The following is a 26199-nucleotide window of genomic DNA, read 5'->3' as shown; positions in this document are numbered from 1 at the left end:
AACTTGGTTAGTGAACACTATTGATATCACTGAAAATAATAGTAAAATATCATCAAGGGTAATATTCAGAAATAGAATATGGAAAAGGTGAATTTAAAAACAGGTTTTGATAATCCATATTCATCAACATTCAGGGACGCCCTAGAAATTCACTCTGGTAGACATTAATAATCAAGTCACCAGAAAAATCCATTTGTGCTTTGGTGTAAAAGTTTTTCAGACTCTATTTTAGCCTAGAAATGTTACACTAGACTATTCATTTCCTTCACTCAATGGTCATCAAACAATATTACAATTGCTAAATTTAAATGTCTATAAGCATTTATATAATGATCAGTGTGTGAGGCCTTAGGTTCAATTCACATCACAGAAAGATAAAGAAAAACACAGGCAATCATCTTGTACCAGAGAAAAATATTTTATGGTAAAAGAGTCTTTATTTTGCATTCTAGAGTGTATACCTGTCTCCAGTGAATTAAAACAGCATCGAATTATCTCCATGTTGCCTGAAGAAACTCAGTTTATAACCCTATCAATTAAGACCCCAAATCTGCATCACCAAAGTAATGTCTCCTTATCCAGGACTTGCTGTTAATCCAAAAAAATACAAGCCCCATGGCACCTCCCTGTTACCAACTTCCACAATAATAGAATTGAGAGAGGTCAATTATTCTCCAAAATCTGAAATACATTGATTTGCAAACAATGGGGTGTAATTGTATCTAACTGCCCTCTGCATTGGACTGGGCGGGAGATCCAACCTGTCATTTCTTTAGGAAACAAGGGACATTTGGAGATGCAGAGACAAGGTAAGGCATGTTTTTGGTTTTGGTTTTGTTTTGGTTTTCAGGAAAGTTACAAAAAATAAATAAAAGTTGGAGAACTAAAGCAGTGACTTAATTTAAGAATAACACAACTGAGTCAAATCATGGGAGGCATGAGTAGAAGTTGTAAAGAAAGACTTATACTGCAAGATAAGCTAATTTTTCATGAATTTAATATTGATGCGTAACTCAGATGCAGTTAGTTATTCTATTAAATACCTTATTTCTTATGCTTAGTGTCAAAATAAGATCATTTTACTCAATCTTCTCCCTTTGGGTGTCAGCATATATTTCAGTGCATAGTAACTCTTTGCACTTATGAATCAACTTGCATTCAATGATTAGTACTCAAATATTGGCTCATAAGAATGCATACTAAGTACTCTAGGTTGCTTTCAAATGATTAAAATTTCTTCGAGTTGATGTCCTATATTTCAATGGATAGTAATCTAGAAGAACTTTCAGGAGGTGAGTAATTGTACATACACACACAAAAAAATTACAGAATTATACAACCCATACAAGATCAGGAAGAAAAGGTAAGACAAAGATATTGGACATAACCTTCCTCTGCCAAAGAAAGGCTAGCCTGTGCTTTGACTGTCAAATAATTGTTATCATTCCCAAATTCTTTCAACAACATAAGAAGTAGTATTATCATTTAACAACTTCCATCCATAGATAAAAGTCACTGAGTGCATCTATTAACACATCCAAAATAGCAGTGGTACTTCATTTTCTCTTTCAGAATCCTTGGTTTTAACATTAAAATTCAGCCCTAAGATGAAATCTTGCCATTCTAGATCCAAAGAATCTCCCATTGTTTTAGATATGAATGATCCATTGAATTGGAAAGTGTAGATTTTTCATCCAGAATAATACCCATGAGAGGTAGATAGTGAGTGGCTGTAATTCTGAGAGAGCGTAATCCTGTAAGGTTGATTCTTTTACTGGAGATGGAGAATATTAGATGCACAAGTTAAATATTGTCATTATACTAAAAGTGACATTCTGTGCTTTTAAATTTTTTAAGGATTCATGCTATACACAGAATATCAGAGAAGCCGTTCAGTTTAACATTTCATATAAATTAATGTAATTTAGAGAAGTCATAAGGAGACTTAAGAAGTAGTAGCACACTTGCCTATGGATATACTCTCAGGACAAAACAGTTAATGCAGCCCTTCTAACATGACTATACAAACAGCAAGGAAAACATAAAACTAAGAGTTTCATTCTATGGAATCTCTAAAATAATGAGATTTCTTTTAAAAATGCATCTTATGTATATTGATGTAGGTGTGTTTTCAGAGCTGACCATTTGGCAGTAGGTACCTATATCTCCTGCTCCCAACTTTTCTTAGTTGCCTATATCTTTGTTTGTAGGGTTGAAGTCTGATGGATTTCTCCTCAACCAGTTTGTCAAGTCCATTGGCATTGTCCTTGTTCATCCTGCTTTTGAGCAGTCATGTAGTTGAGATTTTACAAGCATAACATCTGATATTTTTAGGAAACACAATCTCATGGCAACATTTCTTATCCTCTGGATCTTACAAACTTTCGACTTTCTCTTCTGAGGCATTTGCTAACCCTTAAGTATGGGAGTACCCACTGGGGACTGGGCTCCACAAGTCTGCATTTTGATTATATGTGGTTTTCTGTAGTTGTGTCAACCTATTGCAATTAGAAGTTTCTTGATGTGGGGTAAAAAAGTCACATTCATCTGTGGATATAAAGACAATATTTAGAAATTGTCATTAGGGATTCCCAAGGGCCTGCCCTGGCCTTTTGAAAAGTGGCACTGAGAAGGACATAGCATTGTACAAAGGCTGAAGCTTTATAATCCTTGGCCTTATAATCTTATTACTTGTTCTTAATAAGTGCTGGTCTCTTATTCTGTCACTCTATATTTGTGATGATAAGTGCTGGATTCTTTCCTCTCTGGCTCAAGGACCTCTTGCTGGCCAAAAGAGAGGTTTGGAACTCATTAACTCTTTGGGAATCAGAGAGAAAATAAGGGAAAAAATTAAAGAAGTTTACACAGTCAAATACACACACACACATACACACACACACACACACACACACACACACACACACACACTTTGGTCAGGCCCGACCACCTGTCTCAATCAACTCCACAAGTATTTATGTATGCTTACATACATACACATATACATACAGAAAGCAACACATATACATATATGCATTTGGTGGATGGAGCTGAGCCCCAAAAACACACATACATACATTTGGACAGATGGATGGACAGATGGATAGAGGAATGGATGGATGGATGGATGGGACAGACCTCTCATGACACCACTTTATTTCTTTTCTGTTACCTTTCTATAGACAAAAGTACTTAGAAAATTACTTCATATATAAAATGTTACAAGAAGGGGGAGTCATAGAAGGCTGTTGATATTAAGTTAAAAGAAGTGTTTCATTCTATACATTATAAGTCCAAAGCAACAATTTCACATGGTGTTGCTTTATCATAGTATACTCCTGTGGCTTCATCCTTGAATCTGACCTAGAATGAGTGTATTCCCTTGATCATAAAATTGTCCAAAGTGCATTTCTCTTTTTAGTGTAGTTTGTGAAAGCCTGTAGTATTTCCTATTATGTAGCCTTTATGAGAAATGGACACATTCTCTTCTTGATTCTAACTTTACTCCATCTTTCTAGCAAAACAACAAAACCATCTCTTAAAACTTTGTTCCTAAAAGTATTTGAGTCAAATCAGGAATTCTATAAAATTGTTCATTCATCTAAACAGCATTAATTCATGAAAGTTCATCTTAATGCTAATCTTCAGGAAATCTGCCCATTAGGGTGGGCTAATGCCAAAGAATAGTTATACTATACAGTACTGATAGGAAAAGACATATTAACTTCAGGAAGCAAGCATAAGATGAAATCTCTTGGAACATTTGCCTATCAGAACTCACCTATCATAGGCCATACAAAAAAATGATGAGCTACCTCCACAAAAGTCACTAGCTAGCATTATCTTCGACTATATAGCTCCTGACAAGGTATTAGGTATTATTATAATTTCATTAATTGGTGATTGTAAATTATCCACCAATAATCATGACTTTACTAAGGTATATATACCTAAATAATACTATATGAACATATTATTTTTTTTTAATTTTTAAATTCTATTTCATCTTTTTTTTACACTCCAGATTTTATTCCCCTCCGGGTTCAAACTCTGACTATTCTATATCCCACATATCCTCCCCACCCCACAGTCTCCATGAGGATGTCTCCACCCCCCACCCCCACCGCACCTGACCTCTAAACTTCCTGGGGCCTCCAGTTACTTGAGGATTAGGTGCATCATCTCTGAATGAACACAGACCCAGCAGTCCTCTATTGTATGTGTGTTGGGGCCCTCATATCAGCTGATGTATGCTACCTGGTTGGTGGTCCAGTGTTTGAGAGACCTCAGGGGTCCAGGTTAATTGAGACTGCTGGTCCTCCTACAGGGTTGCCCTCCTCCTCAGCTTCTTCTACCTTTTACCTAATACAACCATAGGGATCAGCAGCTTCTGTCCATTGGTTGGGTGTAAATAATTGCATCTGACTGTTTCAGCTGCTTATTGAGTCTTTCTGAGGGCAGTCAAGATAGTCCCCTTTATGTGAGCACTCCATAGCCTCAGTAATAGTGTCAGGCCTTGAGACTTCCCCTAGAGCTAGATCACAATGTGGGCCTGTCACTGGACCTCCCTTTCCTTAGGCTCCTATCCATTTTTGTCCTGTAATTCTTTAAGACAAGAACAATTACAGGTCAGCATTTTTGACTTTGGGATGGCAACTCCATCCCTCACTTGATGTCCTATCTTTCTGCTAAAGAGAGGCTCTACAAGTTCCCCTTTTCCACTGTAGGGCATTTCATCTAGTGTACTTCCCTTTGAGTCCTTAGAGTCTCTCACCTCCCAGGTCTCTGGTATACTCTGGAGGGTCTTATGTTTAAGGATATATATGTATATACATATTAATATATACATGTAATAATAATTAGTGAAAAAGAGGTCATGAATTTGAAAGACAGTGGTGAGTAATATATGAGAGAGTTTGGAGGGAGGAAAGGGAAGGGGAAATGTAATTATATGTCTCAAAATATCAACATCTCAAAAAATGATGTGGCTCTCAATTCTGTCTTAATATAGGCTGACAACATAACATGTTTAAAAACCCAGTATTTCAGTGCAGTTAAGCTGAGGCACAAATCATAACTTGGTTCCAGAAACCTGACTAGGAGCAATAAAGGAATGGTGGAAGAACAGATCCTATAGAAATAACAGGCAGAAAAGCTAAAGACAGGAAGGTTGTATGCACGTTAATGCAGCTGTACCTACTTACCACTTACAATAGAACCAGGAACCTCAGCCTGTTTATTATGTAGAGGACAACAGAAGGTGTTACAGGAGGTCTTTGTAGTCAAGTACTCTTGGACTATAAACATCCAGGAGGAGGAGACTACAGGTATAGTTTTATACATTGTAGGCAATCTTTTATGTGCAACTCATATTTGCACACACTGTCAACAATTGTATCTGATCATAGAAAGGTCTTGTCACTGTTCTGAGCTTGAGCCACAGGGAAGCACTCTGCCACACCATGGCTCTGAGGCCTCGGGCCTGGATGTGGACATGGCTATGTCAAACATGACATATTCATTCAACCTTCCTCATTTCTTATCACATTCACTCAAAGCTTGCTCTGTCCCATACATCAAACCCAAGTTTCACAGTAGACTAATAAAGTAAACTACAACAAATTTGAGAACTGTCTTCTGATAATAGTAAGAATAACAGGGGATTGAAAAAGTAAAATTGAACGAGCTTCCATAATTATCCTGACAATAAGAACTTGATGAAATGTGTTCAAGTATATTGAGAAAGTGCTCTTAAATATGTATTTTAAGAAATGTAAAAATGTGCATATCTTGAAATAGTAAAAAATAGAGTATGCAATGTGTGTTTGGTAATAGAGTGAGGAAGAAGTAAACAGAAATAACAATAATGTAATTTCAAAATGGTTACAAAGTGAGAAGATTAAAATGCAAGTATATGGCTTGCCAGTCTAATATCTATCTAGATATCTCCCCTTCCTATAACATATTGACCAAGTTTGAGATGTTCTTTTGAAAACAGTAAGACCAGTGAGTATAATATTAATATAGAAAGTTAAAGGTTTAATAAACAATGGGAGCAAGAGAAATAATGGATAGGGAGTAGATAAATCAAAGCTAAGAGTGTATAAGAAAGACTGATGAAAATCCAGAGTTTTTAATCCTAATTGAAATATATTAAAATAGAGAGTTTGAATTATAGAACTTTGCATAGGTGGACAATGTTGCTTCTAGGAAACAGGGGCTATTTGATGAAAACATGTGTGAGCCAAGGTTCAGAGAATCATCTGAAATACCCAAAAGAGCACATACTGCTGATGCTATTCATGGTTACCCACCATAAATATATGATATGACCCTATTTTGCATAAGACTCATTTATTGTAGGGTACAAAGAAATCAAAAATATAGAAGACCCTATTTTGTATAAGATTTGTTGATTATAAGATACAGAGAAAGTAATCTGAATCTTATCAGGAACCCATTTCCCCATTGATAGCTAGCTCTCCTAGTGTTAAAAATATTATTCAGATTGCTAGGGGAGAAAAGATAGTCAAAAACTTAATTACTCCTATACTCTGTATGCTAAAGAAAGCTGCTAAGCAAGATGTGCCCAGAGGAGCAGTGGTGACATTATAGTTATAGAGGTAACCACTTCATTCTGCTTCAGTTATATTCCTATTCCACAGGAAGGAATCCATCAGTTTTATCGAGAAATAAACTTTTCAAAAAATATGTTGAGTTGTTAGCTACGTAGTATGAAAGTCTGCTTTATGTTAATTTTCCTTCTCTTAAAAAATATGAGCATTTCTCTGCACACATTCATATATCAAGTCTGTCTCTAATTTTTAAGATTAAATAATTAAATTAAATTAATTTCATTATATAATTCTTTAATTCTAAATATATAAAATATATAAATCTAAATATTTATATATTAATATGTTTGTTAGAGACAATTTATTTTGGTGAAGATCCCTTTAAAATATGAATTATATTAAAATTTACTTGGCTCATTAAAATTAAAAGTTAGAAGAATCTATCTTCAATATCAATTGGCTAAAATTTTTAACTTTTATTAACATATAGTATTTGTATAAAATGCAGGGTCTCATTATAACATTTTAATAAATGTCCATAAGTTAATATCTTAGTTAGGGTTTTACTGCTGTGAACAGACACCATGACCAAGGCAACTCTTATAAGGACAATATTTAACTTGGACTGGTTTACAGGTTCAGAGGTTCAGGCCATTATCATCAAGGTGGGAACATGGCAGCATCCAGGCAGGCATGATGCAGGAGGAGCTGAGAGTTCTACATCATCTTCTGGAGACTGCTAGCAGAATACTAACTTTCAGGCAGCTAGGGTGAGGGTTTTAAGCCCATGCCCACAGTGGCACACCTACTCCAACCATGCCACATTTCCTAATAGTGCCACTCCCTGGGCCAAGCGTATACAAACCATTACAGTTACTTAGATTTGTTTTTAATTCCCTACTGTCCAAACTTGTCCTCTCTGCCATTAGTCACACTACACTCATTCCCTAATAGTCATTGTTTGTTTGTTTTAAAGATTTGTAGGTCTCTATGTGGATAGGGTTTTGCTCTCATGTATGTATAGCATATGTATTCAATGTTTACAGTGACCATAAGAGACCATTATCACACCCTAAACTAGAATTACAGATAGTTATGCACGGCTGTATGGACGCTGTGGTTTATCCAAGAATAGAAAGTATTCAACCACTGAGCTATCTATCATCCCTAGGTCTTCATGTTTTTTTTATAATTTTACATAAGAAAGAAAACATGATATCAATATTTCAAATTCATGTGCCTTTGCTTAATATGTTGATCTCCACCCCAAATTTCCTAAAAACAGCATGGATTCATCCTTAATGGATAAATATTTTCTTTATCCATTCAGCCATTGACAGCCATTTGGGACTATTACATGGCTTGATTGTTGTGAAGAGACGCCACCATACTGATATTGACGTGCAATCATCTCTATTGGATACATTTTCAGGTGGAAGTATCTCTTTCCGTCCAATAGGACACAGATCTAATTCATGTACATAAGGCATATGTCTTACTCTTTCATACCACTGTCTTTCTCCTTTACTTTCATTGATATGCATCTGAGGATTTTCTCAACCCTAACTTTTTCGTACATTTATTTGATTACCACTTTAGTTCTTTTAGCAAATCAGTGTGAAATCCTTTCCATACAAATTTTTGTAAGCTATCCCTATTTCATTCATATTTCTCTTTTTAAAAATTATTACATATATTTACATTCCTAATATTGTACCCCATCCTGGTATCCCCTCCCAGAGTTCTTTACCCCACCGCCCTCTCCTTTGCCTCTGAGAGGGTGTTTCCCACTCACTCACCCCCACCTCACCTCACCCACCCCCGGCCAGTCACTGCTTGGCCTTTCCTTCAGTTTCTGCTCCATTTTGTCCCTGTAATTTTTTTTTCTTTTTTTTAGACAGGAACAACTCTGGATTAAACTTTTTCCCTGGGGCATCAAGTCTCTACAGGACTAGGACTAGGTGAATCTTCTCTATTGGCCATACAAGGCAGTTCTCTGCTACATATGTGCTAGAGGCCATGAAGTAGCCCATGTATGTTCTTTGGTTGGTGGCTTAGACCCTGGGATCTCCCAGGGATCGAGGTTAGGTGACACTGTTGGTCTTCCTGTGGGGTAGCAATCCCCTTCAGTTCTTTCAATGCTTATCTAATTCTTCCACAGGGATCCTCTATCCAATCCCTGGCTGTACCTGTATTTTTCTCAGTGGGCTGCTGGTAGAGCCTCTCAGGGTACAGTCATGCTCAGATTCTGTCTGTAAGCGTATCATAGTAGCATCAGCGATAATGTCAGGGTTTGGTGCTCACTTATGGCATGAATGCCAAGTTAGACCAGTCACTGGATGGCCTTTCTTTCAGTTTCTGCTCCACTTTTGTCCCTGTATTTATTTTAGACAGGAACAACTCTGTGTCCATCTTTTTAAGGATGGGTTGATGACCACATCCCTCCACTGCGGACCCTATCTACTGGAGGTGGTCTCTTCAGGCTCCATCTCCTCACGGTTGGGAATTCCAGCTAAGGTCATCCCCATTGCTTCCATGGAGACTCTCACATCCCAGGTATCTAGGACTTTCTAGAGATTCCTCTCTGCCCCCTAACCCCAGCATGAGCAAATTTCCATTCGTTCTCTTGACCCTCTGGGCTTCTCTCCTGACTTCCCCATACCTGATCCTGCCCACTTTTCCCCTCCTCCATCCAGGTTCTTCCCTTCCTCTGCCTTCCATGATTTATGTAGATATTACAGTTATCAATTATATACTTAGTACTCCTTTTCTAGTTTTTGTGGGTCCTGACCTGTTGAATTTTAGTTAGAGCAAAGAATAACTATTCTTTCAATGAATTATGTGTTAAGGAAACTTTTAAATGTATTTTTCTGGAAAATACTTAGATTCTTTAAGTTATGAAATATTCTTCTCTACATATAGTACTTCTTCATTTTAGTTCTTCTTTCCTAATTTTTGAGCAAGAAGTCTACCCAGACTCAAACATTTTTTAAGAATATGTGTGGTTTGCTTTCATCTTGGACTTTTAAGATAATGGATTCTTTTCCTTTCAGCTTTAGCTCTGAGAGAGCTCAATTTTGTTTCCTGCAGGTATCCACTGGTAGCTTCATTGGTTAGTGGGATGTATTTAAGCCCTAACAATCAAATTCTCTAAATTCACCAGAGAACTGGGTATGGTTTGCTCTGATCAGCTTGAACACTATCTTTTTTCTCTAAAATTCTAATACTGAATCTTCTATCTCTGCTGTACTACTCTCCCACTGCCATACACAGTGATTTTTCTAGGCTGATGGTGCATCTTAAAATACAATTTCTATTGAGCTCACCTCTACCTTCATATGCTCTCATGTACAGATAAAGAGAAAAGAACTAAGGGGTACTGTTAGAGAGTACTAAGGACAGATTGATTTGTGCTCTTATAGCTTTCTTTAATCTTAGAACTGTAGTAAAATGAGACTATGGCATGGTTTGAGGTTTTTTCATGGGATCATAATATAGTATAGACTCACAAAAGTTTGACACTTTACCTGTCACAAATGTACTAATACTTTTAAACATGCAAGTGACCACTGGGTATAGATGAAACAACAAAATCCTTAAGCCTCTCTCATAGCTATTCACCCTGTCACAAAGCATGAGGTAGCCTGGGTTAACAGAACAGTTTCTAGCTTAGATATGAAGTCACGTTACTCACTCAGGGGGAAAATTATTTGGGTTATGAAGTATCACTGCTTGAGACACAAACTAGACATCCTTGCCCCATTAATCTACAGATTTCAGGCATGTTTGCCCTAAGCGATTCTAGATAATTAGGTACATTCATTAAAGACATTCTAGATGGCACTCCTGATAGCAAAAGCCATTTGGTTATTTTGGTCAGCTATATCATTAAGTTCTTTGAAATATGAAGATCACATCTAATCGTTCCCCCCCCATTCCCGTCGTACCCTTCCAAAGTGCACGGACATCCATTCCCTACTTGCCAAAGTGTGGAAATAATATTATAGATTTATGATTAAATCATTCTCTTCCAAATTACAAGAGTTACTTGCGGATAGATAATTTTCTCCCATAGATTACCAATAGAATGCATTTTAATAATTATGTTTCTAAGCACAGACCCCTGAGTGGTTAAGAGTATTTCCTGATCTTGCACAGGATGGCATTTAGCTCCCAGGACCTACATCAAGCAGTTCACAGTCGCCTGCAACTTCAGCTCCTAGTCATCTGATAGCTACTCCTACACCAGCACCTACACAACAGTACATGTCACCCCACAAATACTTATACACATAAATCAAAGTAAATATCTCTTTAAAAACATTGTTCTTTAGAGCTTATTGTTATGGTTTTACATTGAATTTCCCCACCAGGCTCATATGAGTGAATACTTGATCCCTGGCTGATAGTATTTTTTGCTTAACAAGACTGTGAGAGTTTTATGAGTTGGATCCTAAATGGTAGAAGTCAGATACCAAGGAAAGACCTCTACTTCTGTATTTGTTGGTTACTGTTAGAGCCTCTCACTAGACAGCTGTATTAGATTCCTGTCAACCAGCACTTGCTAGCATCCACAAGTCTGTGTTTGGTGATTGAATATGGGAAGGATTCTGAGGTGGCACAGTCTCTGGATTGTCATTCTTTCAGTCTCTGCTCCATACTTTGTCTCTGCAACTCCTTCCATGGGTATTTTTCCCCCTTCTAAGAAGGACTGAAGTATCCACACTTCAGTCTTCCTTCTTCTTGATTTTCTTGTGGTTTGTGAATTGTATTTGGGATTTCTGAGCTTCTGGGCTAATATCCACTTATCAGTAAGTGCATACCATGTGTGTTCTTTTGTGATTGGGTTACCTCACTCAGGATATTCTCCAGATCCATCCCCAATACTTTGTTAATAGCCCCAATTAACCCCATTTTCTGCATCCCTGAAGCACATTATGATATGGTCACTAGGAACTTCTGAGTCCCAACCCAACACTTTATTCCACATATCTTCATTTGTCTTTTTCTCTCTCCCTGATGAGTATTAAAGGCCACCCTTAGTAAAAGTTGGCCTTACAAGTGGATGCCTACATCTGGTAAGGCAAGAACTATATTCCCACTAGGTAAATAGGAGAAATAAAATGATCTCTTAAAGACTTAAAAGGAACAAGAACACACTTGTAATAAGCCTGAAATATTTTCAAAGTTACCTCGTTAGTAACTGGAAGAAAAGTGAATTAAGCCTGATAACTTTAATTGAAAATGAAATCACACTGAACCTAATTACACCATGGCACAGCACAGACGCTACACAATGAAACACCCATTTTACTGTTGTAGACCCTGTAAACATTGCCTGCATTCTGGTAATGCTTCAAATTCCCTTGAGCTCTTTTTGAAGGTAACAGGATTTATTGATGTATACAGTGAGGTCAAATGATGAACTTTCAAGGTCATTTTGCAAATAAGAACAAGGTTTCTTTTGGCTCCTCCTAGCCATCTCTGCATAGCAGATTGCTCCTGCTGAATTCATTACTGTACCCAGGATGGGTAGTCATGTACCCACTCTCATTATAATCTAAATTTGTATAACCTCATTTATATTCTCATAAAGATCAAATGATGTTATCTAACTAATTCATATATTTGCTTTTGAAGAAAACAGGAATGGCTACATGGAATCTTTAGTCACAAGAATACAGAGTTATGGGTACATTTTCTTCAGTTCTGTAAAATGAACCCAAGACAAAAGTTCCTGGCCAAGGCTGCTATTCCTGCATCTAAAATATCATTAAACATAAGAAATTTTCAGTTGGATTGTACTTACCTATGGGAACTACAAGAAAAAAAAAGAGGATACTCTCTTCTCTTGCAAAGTAGAGGCTCATTATAATAACAGCATTGGGAAGCTTAAATACAATCAATCCTTTCTGGAGGCCTGTAATAAAGGTGAATCAACTTTTCATCCTCACATTCTACAGAATCACAACGTAGCTCATTAGGGTGCATCATGCATCAGGTTAGGAAGAAAGAAAAAGTGACAGATGACAGAGGCATTCAGTATTTATCTAGAATACTAAATTCTACTTTGTAGGGAGAACAGAGTAGAATGGCTTCAAATGCAAGTAGTTCACAGAGTCCAGCTGCAGAAGGGCCTTACATTTATTTTAATGCCTCTTTACTATTGCCTTGAACTAATCTTCAAATTATAGGCTGTATGTTTTTATTTTTGCACTTAGCTCTATGAATTATATGTCTGCTCTTGAGTATGTAAGAACTCTCTATTCTGACATGTGGCAAGATTGACGATACTGAGTGCCAGAACTAGTCAGTATGAATCAGGACAGGGCTTATGGTTGGGAAATAATTAAGAAGAAAGAGGCCTGGCAGGGTGTGGGGGTGGGGGACATCCTCTCTGAGGCAGGGGAAAGGAGGAATGGGATGAGGAACAGTTGGAGGGCAGACTGAGAGGGGGATAATGACTAGACTGAATAAAATTTTATAAAAAATAAAAAAAGACAAGAAATTATACCATAATACAAGATGAAAATTTTAATAACTAAGTTTAGAATTTATTCAGAAGCTATTTATGCACCTTTACAGAATTTTGAAGATAAATGTTGTAAAGATTAAATATTAGGATACTATCAAGAAGTGAATAATCAATTAGATGAATCCAGTGCATTTAAAAACAGGAAGGTAAAACTAAATGTTATTTAACAAGTGTTTAATTGTATGATGTAAGATCAAAATAGAATTTGAGCCATATTTCAGAGTGGAGAGCCTCTTCTTTGTCATGGGACTATGCTTATCTGCAAAACGTCTCTCTAGAATCAATAGGGGTAGGGAGCAATTTTATTCATGATAGTTATTTTTTTCTGATATTAGGCCCAATATTTCTATAATAACTTAAATGGTCCATAGTGAAAGATTTTATAAGATATTTTCCTGGCATTCCAACAAACCCATTCGACTAATAAAATTGCTTAGACAACTTCACACACATCTTTTTATATTTCCACCCACTATGATATTCCTCCCACCTCTGCCAGACATCTTTCTTCCCTTCAGATCTCTTACCCATGTATAGGACACTTTGTTTCACTTCTGACCCGCAGAATGTATCATAACTTAAAACTATTTCAGAGAACACTGTGAAGACAGTCATGCCTTCATAACTCTCAAAGGTGCTTCCATTGTGCCATCCTCTTTCTTCACATTTACTCCTGAAACAGCAACTCAGCTTGTTTTTAATGACATTTGAATTCTAAAAGCATTATAATAATAAATAACTCAAATACCCATTGAAAATGCTTACTAATTTTAAACTTATGTTAATGAGGAATAACCACTTGACAGTGTAATACCGTGGATAAATATTAAAGGTTCTAAATCAATATCCAGAGTTGAGAATAAATCTTCATCTAATAGTGACTGTGAAACATTGATTTTATTCAACGTATTGACTCTCCTCAGTAAAGTACATTCTTGGTTCATCCCCATTCAGCCACATCCAGAAAATTGTACAGATTGAGAATGGCACCCTCACCCTCAAAGAGAATGGCTTTGGCCCCAAACATAAACTCTGGCTTACCTTGCCTCATCAAAAAGATTAGAGCTCAAAGGTTTTGCTCAGATAGCACCTTCTTGTCTATTTAAAATAAAGCATCTGGATTCTGAGCTTCAGGTTAACAAAAAAAAAAAAATCTGTTTAAAAAACTGTCAACATGCAAATGTAAAAATTCTCATTTTACTTGCAAAAATGTGCAGAAATTAGCTGAATCCTGTAATTGCAAGTTGGTTCAGTTCATTAACATTACTTTGAAAATTCAATGTAGAAGAATTAACTAACACTGCCCCTCTGATAACTCTTCCTATCTCACCACATGCAAACCTATTTCTCTTTCTTTTCTTTGCTCAGTCCCAACCAGTTCTCACATACAACCAAACACTCAGACCAATGTTTATGTCAACTGTGCATTCTATACTCTGATGGTCTATTTAAACCATAAACAATGTAGCCAAAACACCTACTGCTTAATGATACAGAGCAACACGTTAATCATGTTAGTGGAGGTGCTGGGGTAACATGTCTACTGGTTTGCCAGATAGATAAAAGTATGGTAGAAACAATCATAACCAGACAGCATACTCTGAATAATGTTCATGGATGGCTGTCAACAGCTTATGCATACTAGGCCATATGACTTACTGTTATTTAGAAATATATATGCATATATATATATAATTTATATATATACTTATTGCCTATATAGATACATAACAAACATATATTTATTTTATACATTAACATATTTATATGGTATATATATATAATCTATATTTATGGATTTATCCCAGAAAGAGTGAGAGTCCAGATTTCTGGAACTCTAGGGTTATAAGACTTGGGATGATGAGCTTGTTTGTCTGTAATGTCTCTCTGCAGAATCAACAGGGGTGCAGAAGCAATTTATTTCATGATCTTGTGTCTTTTTTCTAATATTATGCCAAATGTATTCTATAATAACTTAAGTAGCCCATAGTGAATCAAGCCTGCTTGATTCCCATATGAGAACTTCCTGACTATTATGTCATCAAAATTTCTGCCTTCTCCTTCGATTTATTAAAGATACTTCTTATACCATTGCGGAAGTATTCATGCATAATTCTGTCTCGCTGTGTGAGAACTGGACCCAGGTTTTTTAAGACCAAAAAAAAAGAGATCTTCCCAGAGGTGCTTAGAGGAACTAACTGGCAAAAGCACTGTCCTATGTGTCAGCAGAAGCAAGCTGATCACATGCAAAAATTACTCCAGAGAAACAATGGTGATTAATACTCAAGATGACTACAGTCAGTTCAAATTACATCCACCCAAATTGAAATGAATGTGAGGGACTTAAAAACAGAACGCGTATACCTAGTTTAGTTGACAATGTACAGATCTTAAAATTAAATGCTAGAATATAAAACAAGTTATACCTACTCCTTCTATGAAAGCCTTACATTTTTGTAGACTGCAATAATGTGGCTTTCTTTTTGTTAAACCTTTTCTCTTATTAATCCTGCCTATATATGTCATACTTTTCCAGAACTTTATAACAAATCAAATATTAAAAACTAGTAAGATATTAAAAGAGTAGCATTATTTTTTTTAAATTAAGTGTTCATGTAAGTTTGTTCATCAAACAGAATTTGGCTTTTGTTTTATAGGGACAAATGTATAGGAAAATACATTTTTTAGTGTCTATAATAATCACCTTCATGTGCTAATTAAGCAGTATTTGTAAAAATTGTTTAAAAATAAAAGAAAGAAAAGCTCAAGAAGTATCATGCCAATGTTTTTATTCCTGTTTTTAAAAACCAAATGATGACATTATTTCTGATAAGAACTATGGAATCCATGAATAATACACTATTTTAAAACAATGGTTACTACATAGTAGGTAATGAGTTGTGATTTGAGTTAAAGTGTACAACTGAATGATTTGTTACAGTTCATGTAGACTAAGCACAAAGACACCTCCATGATCTACTCATTACCATATATGAATACTCAGGAAAATAACTCCAAAATAGTGTTAAACACTCATGACTTTCAGGTGAAATGCATCCAATAAATGAACTAATCACTTAAGAGTTAAATATATATATATTTCTTTCAAAGTTTATTTGTGACATAAATGCCTTATTTCACAAACCTATTACTCTGATAATTTGAAATTTTTGTTTCAATTCTCAGACATTTTTCATGCTTATTTCTATTTTTTTTTTAATTTTTAAGTTGTGTGTTTGTGTGTGTGTGTGTGTGTGTTGGTAATCACATGCATTCATGTTTGTCATAGCTATTTCAATGTTTTCTCCTTGTGTTCCTAGTAGCATATGAATCACTTCTATGTTGATATATACAGTATCACTGATGTTCCTACTCTGGGTCATCTTCCTCCCCACCTCAAGAACTCACGCCCACAATAAAGTATCCCTTGTTGCCACCAACCCTCCACCATTCTGAATTCCAGTCCCAAGTACCAGCTAATTATCATAGGAAAACCATGCCAACAGGGAAAAATCAGTATTGTTTGGTAGAACAGGACAACATCATATAGGTTGTTTTCCTCTGCAATGAGAGAAAAGAAACAATCATTTATTTGTTATTTCCTTATTGTTCTTGGTGGTGTTTTTTTCATTGTTTTATAGCACCAGATTTTTATTTTGATTTTGCAGTCATTTTTCATGTGAGGCCACACCAGGGATTAAAAAAAGAAAAGAAAATTAGAAGAAAGAATCATTCATAACGATAAGATTCTAGTAGGCATTGTTAATTTACTAACAAATTAAATCCTTTAATTACAGTGGTTTTCATATCTAATTAGCCTTTAGACCCCTAAATGCTCGTATCTTCTGATACCTTTCCACTAAATGCCCCAGACTCACCAGTCCAATTCAGCTCATCATGGGTTGTAACCAAGTAATATTAATTACCTCGGAACTCGCAAATGCAATAAACTCAGTGGCCTTTGTTATACAACCCTGTTGTTTGCCCTTTTCCATAAGCCTTGCAATGCTATTTGATTTGGGTTAAATTCCTTGGTAAATGAGGTTTCTGGAAGTTTCAAGCAGCATTTCATAACAATTTCAATTTATTTGTTCATACACACAAAACAAGCTGCAACACACACTATATGGCAAAATAAAAGAAGCCAGGAAGATATGTTCAGGATTTTGTAATCTACAATTTACATTTAATAGGTACAGATGCCAGATAACACATTTACAAGGATCACATTTACAAGAAACAACAAAAACAAACAAGCAAACAAGCAAATAGTATAGACCACAAAGGTAATGACAGTTGTTTTTATTGATGAGGAGGAAGAAGCAGAAGAGCGGACATTGTTGGTCTCTACAGATTAACATGATGTTCCTGATGGCCTTTAGTATCTCACCATCCTTAAAGAACTTAATACTAGTAGATCATCCAGAGAAATAAAATACCAGTCGAACAATTTAACATAATAACTTGACAATGTGGTATTATTCTGATCTCGTCTGACTATTACTGGTTTCCGATTAAAGCTATAGCCAGTTATACCTTTACTTCTCCTTGCCAATTTGTATCCCCTTGATCTCTTTTTCTTTCTCATTGCTCCAGCTAGAACTGCAAGGGCCATATTGAATAGATATGGGGGCAGTGGGCATTCTTGTTTTGGTCCCAATTTTAGTAGGATTGCTTCAAGTATCTCCTCATTTAATTTGATATTGGTTGTTGGTTTGCTATAAATTGCTTTTATTATGTTTAGGTATGGGCCTTGAATTCCTAATCTCTCCAATACTTTTAACCTAAAGGGGTGCTGTATTTTGTCAAATGTTTTCTCACATCTTAGGAGATGATCATGTGATTTTTTTTTGTTCTTCAAATTTGTTTATCTAGTGGATTACGTTAATGGATGTTTGTGTATTGAACCAGTCTTGCATCCCTGGGATGAAGCCTACTTGATCTTAGTGAATAATGGTTTTGATGTGTTCTCGGATTCAGTTTGAGAGAATTTTTCTTTATTTATTTACACTCCAGATTTTTATTCCCCCTCCTCCAGCACCCTCCAACTGTTCCACATCCCATATATCCTCCCCACCCCACAGTCTCCATGAGAATGTCTCCACCCCACCACCACCACCACCACACCTGACCTCTAACTCCCTGTGGCCTCCAGTCTATTGAGGGTTAGGTGCATCATCCCTCTACTGTCCTCTACTGTATGTGTGTTGGAGCCCTCATATCAGCTGGTGTATGTTGCCTGTTTGGTGGTTCAATGTTTGAAAGATCTTGAGGGGTTCAGGTTAACTGTGACTTTTGGTCTTCCTACAGGGTTGTCCTCAGCTTGTTTCAGCCTTTCCATAAGTCAATCACAGGGGTCAGCAGCTTCTGTCCATTGGTTCGGTACAAATATCTGCATCAGACTCTTTCATTTGCTGTTGGGCTTTCCAGAATGCTGTCATGCATGGTCCATTTTTGTGAGCACTCTATAGCCTCAGTAATAGTTTCAGGCCTTAGGACCTCCCCTTGAGCTGGATCCCACTTTGGGCCTGTCAATGGACCTTGTTTTCCTCAGGCTCCTCTCCATTTCCATCCCTGTAGTTCTTTCAGACAGGAACAATTATGGGTCAGAGTTTTGACTGCGAAATGGCAAGAAATATTGGTATTAGCTCTTCTTTAAGGGTCTGGTAGAATTCTGCCCTAAAGCCATATGTATATAACCCTGGGCTTTTTTTGTTTTTGTTTTTGTTTTTTGTTGTTGTTGTTGTTTGTTTGGTTTGGTTTGGTTTGGTTGGTTGGGAGGTTTTTAATCACTTCTATTTTTTTAGGGGATTTGGACCTGTTTAGATAGTTTACCTGTTCTGGATTTAACTTTTTTTTTTAGTTTTTTATTTTTTTATTTTAGATATTTTCTTTATTTACATGCGAATTTCTCCATTCCCAGTTTCCCCTCCAAAAAACAAAAAAACAAACAAAAACAAACCCCTGTTGCCTCCCCCATCCCCATGCCTGCCACCCCACCCTCTCCCGCTTTCTGGCCCTGGCATTCCCCTACACTGGGGCACTGGGGCACAGGGCTGAGGTCCTCTCCTCCTATTGATGATCGATTTTGCAATCCTCTACCATACACATGCATGGATTTAACTTTGACATGTGGTATCTGTCTAGAAAAATCATCAATTTCATCTAGATTTTCCAGTTTTTATTTCAGAGGGAAAATAAGCTATATAATCTGGTCCTCTTTCACCAAACAATACTAATTTTTCCCTGTGGTATGGATCATTACTGATAATTAGCTGGTAATCACATTCATTCATGTCTGTCATAGCTATTTCAGTGTTTTCTCCTTGTGTTCCTAGTAGCCTATGAATCACTTCTATGTTGTTTACACAGTATCCCTGATTTATCTATTCCTGGCTATCTTCAGCCACAACTAAAGTACTCACATCCAGAGTAAAGTAGCCCTTGTTGACACCAGTCCTGCACCATTCTGAATTTCAGTCCCAAGTACTCAGTGTTGGAATCCTACTTATTTGTTCTAACAGGCAACATACACCAGCTGATATGAGGGCTCCAACACACATACAGTAGAGGACAGTAGAGGGATGATGCACCAAATAATAATGGCGATAAAATACCAAAACCAATAATAATAAAGGATTTCTTACCCTTATAAGATTTCATACTCTATTATGTTTCAATTTTTGTTCATCAAATAATAATTTTACATATCAATATCTGAAAGGGTAATAAAGTACAAAGCTAGCATAAATTACAGATTTTAAGGAATTGAATTTTTTAAGCTTTGGGAGAGAAATTAATTTACACAAAATATAGGAAAATACCACAAATTCATGCTTCCTCATGCAGCATTGCCAATTCTGAAACCATTTGCACATCATCCAGAAACACTCTGATCATGGGCCAAAGGTGGTAGTACAACCCTTCAATCCTAGCATTTGGGAGGCAGTTAGATATCTGTGAGCTCAAGGCAAGAAAGGTCTGGAAGGCAGCATCTTATAAGAAAAAAAAAGCAGCAGCAACAAGCAATTGTGAGCAAAAGCGATCATGAGCCACTCTTTAAAAAAATGACTTGTAATTTTTATCTGAAGAAAGATTAAAATAATAGAATAAATAGCATGTATGAAGTCTATTTCATACTAAGATGTAAAGAACAATTTAGCTCTTTTTTTAAAGTTTATTTTTTATTGGTTATTTTATTTACATTTTTAAATGTTCTCCAATTTCTTTGTTTCCCCTTCAAAACCCCCCAGCCCACCCTCTCCCCTGCCTCCACAACGTGCTCCACCACCCACCCACCCACCCACTCCTGCCCCACCACCCTATAATTCCCCTATGCTGAGGCATCAAGACTTCACAGGACCCAGGGCTTCCCCTCCCATTGATGCCAGACAAGGCCATCCTCAGCTACATATGCAGCTGTTGCTATGGGCCCCTCCGTGTGTACTCTGGTTGGTGGTTTAGTCCCTGGGAGCTCGGGGGGACTAGTTGGCTCATATTGTTGTTCTTCTTCTGATTGTCTGTGAGCATCCCCATCTGTATGGGCCAGTCTCTGGCAGAGCCTCTCAGGAGACATCCATATCAGGCTCCTGTCAGCAAGCATTTCTGGCATCAGCAAGTGTCAGGGTTTGGTGGTGGCATATGGGATGGATCTCCAGGAGGGACAGTCTCTAGATGGCCTTTCCTTCAGTCCCTGCTCCACTCTTTGTCCCTGTATTTCCTTTAGACAGGAGTAATTCTGGGTTCAAATTTTGTGCTCATGTGTTCAAGGCTTTCCCCTACTTTCTCCTCTATTAGTTCCAGTGTATCTGGTTTTATGTGAAGGTCCTTGATCCACTTGGACTTGAGCTCTGTACAAGGAGATGAGAATGAATCAATTTGCATTCTTCTACATACAGACAGTCAGTTGAACTAGCACCATTTGTTGAAGATGCTGTCTTTTTTCCACTGGATGGTTTTAGCTTCTTTGTCAAAGATCAAGTGACCATAGGTGTGTGGGTTCATTTCAGGGTCTTCAATTCTGTTCTGTTAATCTACTTGCCTGATTTTGTACTGAAAACTTTCCTACAATCTGCTCTGATTTATATTAAAAAAAAATCCCAATTGTTTTCAATTATGGTTACTTAAACATCTAATTTTTAAATTAATACCTAAAATATAATAAGTATACAAGAATCTTTAACTCTATATCAAAGGAAAGCAATCATACTTTTCATTCAGTCTACCAGAAGAGTTGGAAACTACCCTTAGCATTTGGGGTGAAATAGTTGTTAAGTGTGCTAATAAGAAGAAAGAAGTGGTGACTAACGAAATAAGTCGTTGGCTTTCCTAAGTCTTCAACCCTAGAGACATAAATCTAGGCTATTACAAATATTTCAAGCAGATAAGGTACACTGATGAGCATTTAGTGGAATGGGTTCACAGAGTACAGTAGCTGGGAACTTCTGTGTTCAAATTATTGTGCCTTGTGACAGATAATAAATTGAATGAAGCTTATCTTATAGTTAACTCACTTAGTCATATGATTCTTGACAACGTAGTAAATCCATGGGTAGTGTAGAAGATAGGACAAAAGCTCTTTCTACCACTCTGTATAAGAAAATAATATTGATTTTTGAAGAGAAATCACATAAATTAATGGGAAATTATACATTACCTTTTAAATAAATTGGTTTCTAGCTGTACTTACATTGTGTTTCTAGCTTGTGTATAGTCTGTGTATATGCAATTTATAAATATTCACCTGGAAGACTGCAATTAATTTGAGCCAATATAGACAAATATAATATTTTTCCTACTATATATCAAAGAAAAAATATTCAAAGTGTATCTTATAGCAGCTTTATTCATACTAGTCAGAACGTGGAAACAACCTAGATGTTCCTCAACTGAAGAATAGATAAGGAAAATGTGGTGCATCTACACAACGGAATACTATTTAGCTATTAAAAACAAAGACATCATGAAATCTGCGGGCAAGTGGGAAGAACTAGAAAATATCATCTTGAATGAGGTAACTCAAACCCAGAAAGATATGCAAGCTATGTATTCACATGTAAATGGACATGAGCCTTAAAGTACAGGATAACTATGCTACAACACACAGACCCAAAGAAACTGAGTAATAAGAAGATCCGAAGGAAAGATGAATCTCACTCAGCAGGCAGATATGGTGACTTAAGTGGCCACCTAATGGAGCCAGGAAGGACTTCCACTGGAGGGAGAGGGACATCAACTCACCCACAAAACCTGCAACCTAAAATTTGTCCTGCCTACAAGATGAACAGGACTAAAAATGGACCAAAGTGTATCTAAAGATGTTCCTAGGCTCTGAAACAAAGACTATTTAATACAACCTTCTGCATCTAAGAAAGCTAGGGAATACTCAGGTGTTCATAGAGAAGCACCAACAAAGTCTGGTCAGTAGATCATGAACATTTATTCAAGTTGCTGTAGAATACACTCCCCTGGGCTTTCTGATTTATGAATAAATTATGTTTAATTTAATCTAAGAAGATCAAGAAACATACTTAAAGAACAGGGTACAGACATTAAAGTCTAATCTTCCCTGTAGGTATCTATGTTCCAAAATAATTTAAAAAGCAAAAAATATCTGAGAGATTTACAGGAATAAGTAAGCATTTCTTTAAGCAAATTTAACAAATAGATGTTGTAAAAACAAAAAGAAAGGGTATCCCTTCATTAAATCATTTATTGGCTTCATCACAAGGGAGTCTAGTTTAACTTTTTTCTGTCTCTTTGCACCATAATTCAAAGAAATGACTTCAACACTACAGAGGTGTGGGGCGGTGAGCAGTTCTGACGCTGGAGTCCAGAATAGCAGAGTCACCTTGGAACCCCGGAGACCCACTGAGCATTTGCTCATAAGGGACGGTATGTATTCGGTGATTGCTCCTGAGACTAATGGCTCAGATTTCAGCCCAAACCCCTCACAGTTGCCCCTGCAGGAGATGTGTGCTCTATCAGGCAGACACTGCCTCAAACTCCAGCATTCTAACTGGACTTTACACCCAGTCATCTGACCACAAGCTAGGTATGCCATGCCCCATACAATAAAAGGGGTGGTTTGACCCTTCCTCACTCTCTTACCCTTCCTCTCTTACTCTCCTACTCTTCTCTCTAACTCTTGTCCTCTTCCTCTTCTCTCTCTTGTTCTCTTCCTCTCTCTCCTCTCTCTGCTCTTTGTTCTCTTCTCTGCCTTTCTCCTTCTCCTTTCTCTCTCTCTCCTTCATCGTTCTTTGACAATCACCTCTGACTAACTCAGGTTAGATTTAGTAACTTTTCTGTAATCTTAAAATGGCTCAGCAGTGTAGAACCCTGGCTGCTCTTACAAAGGACTCTTGTTTGAACTCAAAAACTCAAGAAGCCACTAACAACAGTCTCTTACTCCGATTCCAGGAATCCAGTAACTTCTGACCTCTGCATTCACTGTATGTGCATGTGATACACAGACCCATAAACATACCATAAAAATAAGTAAATACTTTTCAAAAAAATCACACCACAAGTGTCATCAAATCATACATCTAAAATAGTTTGAAAATCACAAAAACTTTCAAATGTATTTGCTTTAGGGAATAAAATACACATTTTCATCCACACGGTGGTTAATCTTCCCTTTCGACTCTTCTGGATTTGGAAACTTCTAGACACAACTCTACACATGTCTTTGGGGGCACTTCCTGAGAATTGAATTCTCATCTTGAATGTTCCAGAAGAAATGAAGAAGGAGAAAAAGAGTAGGCAGCTGAGCATGAACATTTCCCCACTGTACGTCCTGTTCAGCCTATATGTGTGCATGTCCACACCTCTGCTGCCCATTACTGCTTGCAGGCATTGTTACAATGAAGACCTCAATTGCCTAAACCATGCCTCAATTTAAACTTTCCCTCCTTAAAGTGGTTTCTTTCAGATATGTGGTAACAGCAAAGATAAAGAAAGAAGTAACAAAGACAATCGGCAAATAAGTAATTAAACAAGAGGAAACACAATAAGCAAAATAAGAGGTAATACAAAACGGGCCTGGCAGTGAAGGTAGGATGAGGAGGCAGACACAAAAAGTTCAAGGCCAATATAGGTTCCAAAGCAAGTCCAAAGTCATTCTAGACAACCTAGTAGGATGTCATCTCAAAAATAAAAGTAAAAAATAAGGTCAGGATGTAGTCCAATCATAGAACACTTAGATAGAATACACACAGTTCTGGGTTCATAACCCAGTAGAAACAATGGTGAGAATCCAAGTTCTCATCATTCCATTAACCACCAGCATCTCTGGTATGAGAACACCTTGGAGAAACTAAATCCTGCCAACAACCACAGAGGTCAGGTTAAAATCAGCTTGTCCTTCCACACCTTGTTACTTTCACCAATAATTGGATCACAGACTTCTGAAAGATTCAGACGCAAATCACTAGACATCAGATAGATGGAATCCAGATTCTAATCCACATATTATATGAGAAATGTTGCCTGTTTTAGAATCTGTAAGTTTGGGCTAATTTATTCCATAAAAAGACATAATAAAAATCTAGATTGACCAAGAAATTTAAATTTGATTTCTCTGTATGTAAACCAACTCAAACTATCTAAAACATTAAATAAAATATAGCTTCTAATATTGTGAATCATGTCAAGTTAAATTATAAAATAATTAGTAACAATAATGATCATCTATGTTTGAACCACTTACCACCTACCAGGGAGTATCTTGGAAGGATTTGCAACAAAGCATGAAATTATATCCTGATAATCTCTAATGATATATTAGGCATCTTAATTAGATTTTGTAAGATTTTTGGATCTCAATGAGACCTCTAAAATATCAGGCAAATATGCCTTAAAATTTCTACAACATTGCTGATTTCAGTTTCTAGATCTGTTAAAATTTTTCTCAAGTACACTGTTCTGTAGGACTTTATAAACAAATAGTTAACACTAGGCAGCTACATATCTCAGATAATAATATCAAATAAATATTTAAGCAGTTTATAATAGCTTTTTCTTTGGGAGTTAGGAAGTAATGATTCTTAGATGAATGGCTTACTTTCAAGCTCACATTTATTACTCAGTGTTGAACTTTCACATTTCCAATAAAGAGATGGATTCAGTGGCTTGTAATTATGATATCAGAGCATATGATTTTAAAATGACATACTAGTCTACATTTGTACAAAACAGCAATTGATACCAACATTTGTGGAAACCTGGCAAGTGGTAAGCAATTCAATTTTATATAATCGGGTTGAAAGTTACAAACATATGAAAGTAAAAAGACATTTTCTATTCACTATCAGTGAGGCATAGTGATATGCTATAATTTTCCCTGGATGATAAAAACTAATGCTAAGGGATTTAAAAAGGGACTACAAGTAGCGGGATTTGATATGGTTATTACATATAAAAGTGTCAAAATCAAAATATATTTTAGGAAATATTTGTATAAAGTTTTGTATATTGAAAACTGTATTTCACCTAGTATAATGTAGGAAATGTAGGAACAACTCAGAGCTGTTCTTAACCTGCATGTGTGAGTAGTTGTATTTTATACATGCCATTTCCATTTAGATGTGTCAGCCCTGGGGACAAATTGAGAAGACTGACCAGAACAAAGCGAATCACTCTGGGCTTTTCATGGTTGGTAGGCTCAGCCCTTTATATGAGCTCATCCAGTGGTTATATGACATCCATACTGCAGTTAAATGGTTCAAGTAACTCAAGTAACAGAGATATTCAGAAAAATGTGGCTACTACGACATATAGGTGGCCTCTAAGGAAATGTGCTTATCTATAAAGATGTTAAAGTTAACTGCCTAAACATAGGTTGAACAAGGACAGCACCAATAGACTTGTTGAGATGTGTGTGGGAGGGTCCATAGGGCTAAAACCCTACCCAAAGGTCTACGGGCAGCTAAGGAAAGGTGAGGTGAGATTTTGTGGGGGAGAAATGACTTCCCCAAGGAATAACACACCAACTGATTGTCCAGTGCCATTAAGCCCAGAAAATATACAAAAAGGTACCATTATTCAGACTGAGCAAATTATATTTTGGAATATTTTATATTTTGTATACAT

Source organism: Mastomys coucha, unplaced genomic scaffold, assembly GCF_008632895.1.
Source record: "Mastomys coucha isolate ucsf_1 unplaced genomic scaffold, UCSF_Mcou_1 pScaffold22, whole genome shotgun sequence".
Classification (NCBI taxonomy): domain Eukaryota; kingdom Metazoa; phylum Chordata; class Mammalia; order Rodentia; family Muridae; genus Mastomys; species Mastomys coucha.
Note: the sequence above shows the minus strand (reverse complement) of the source record.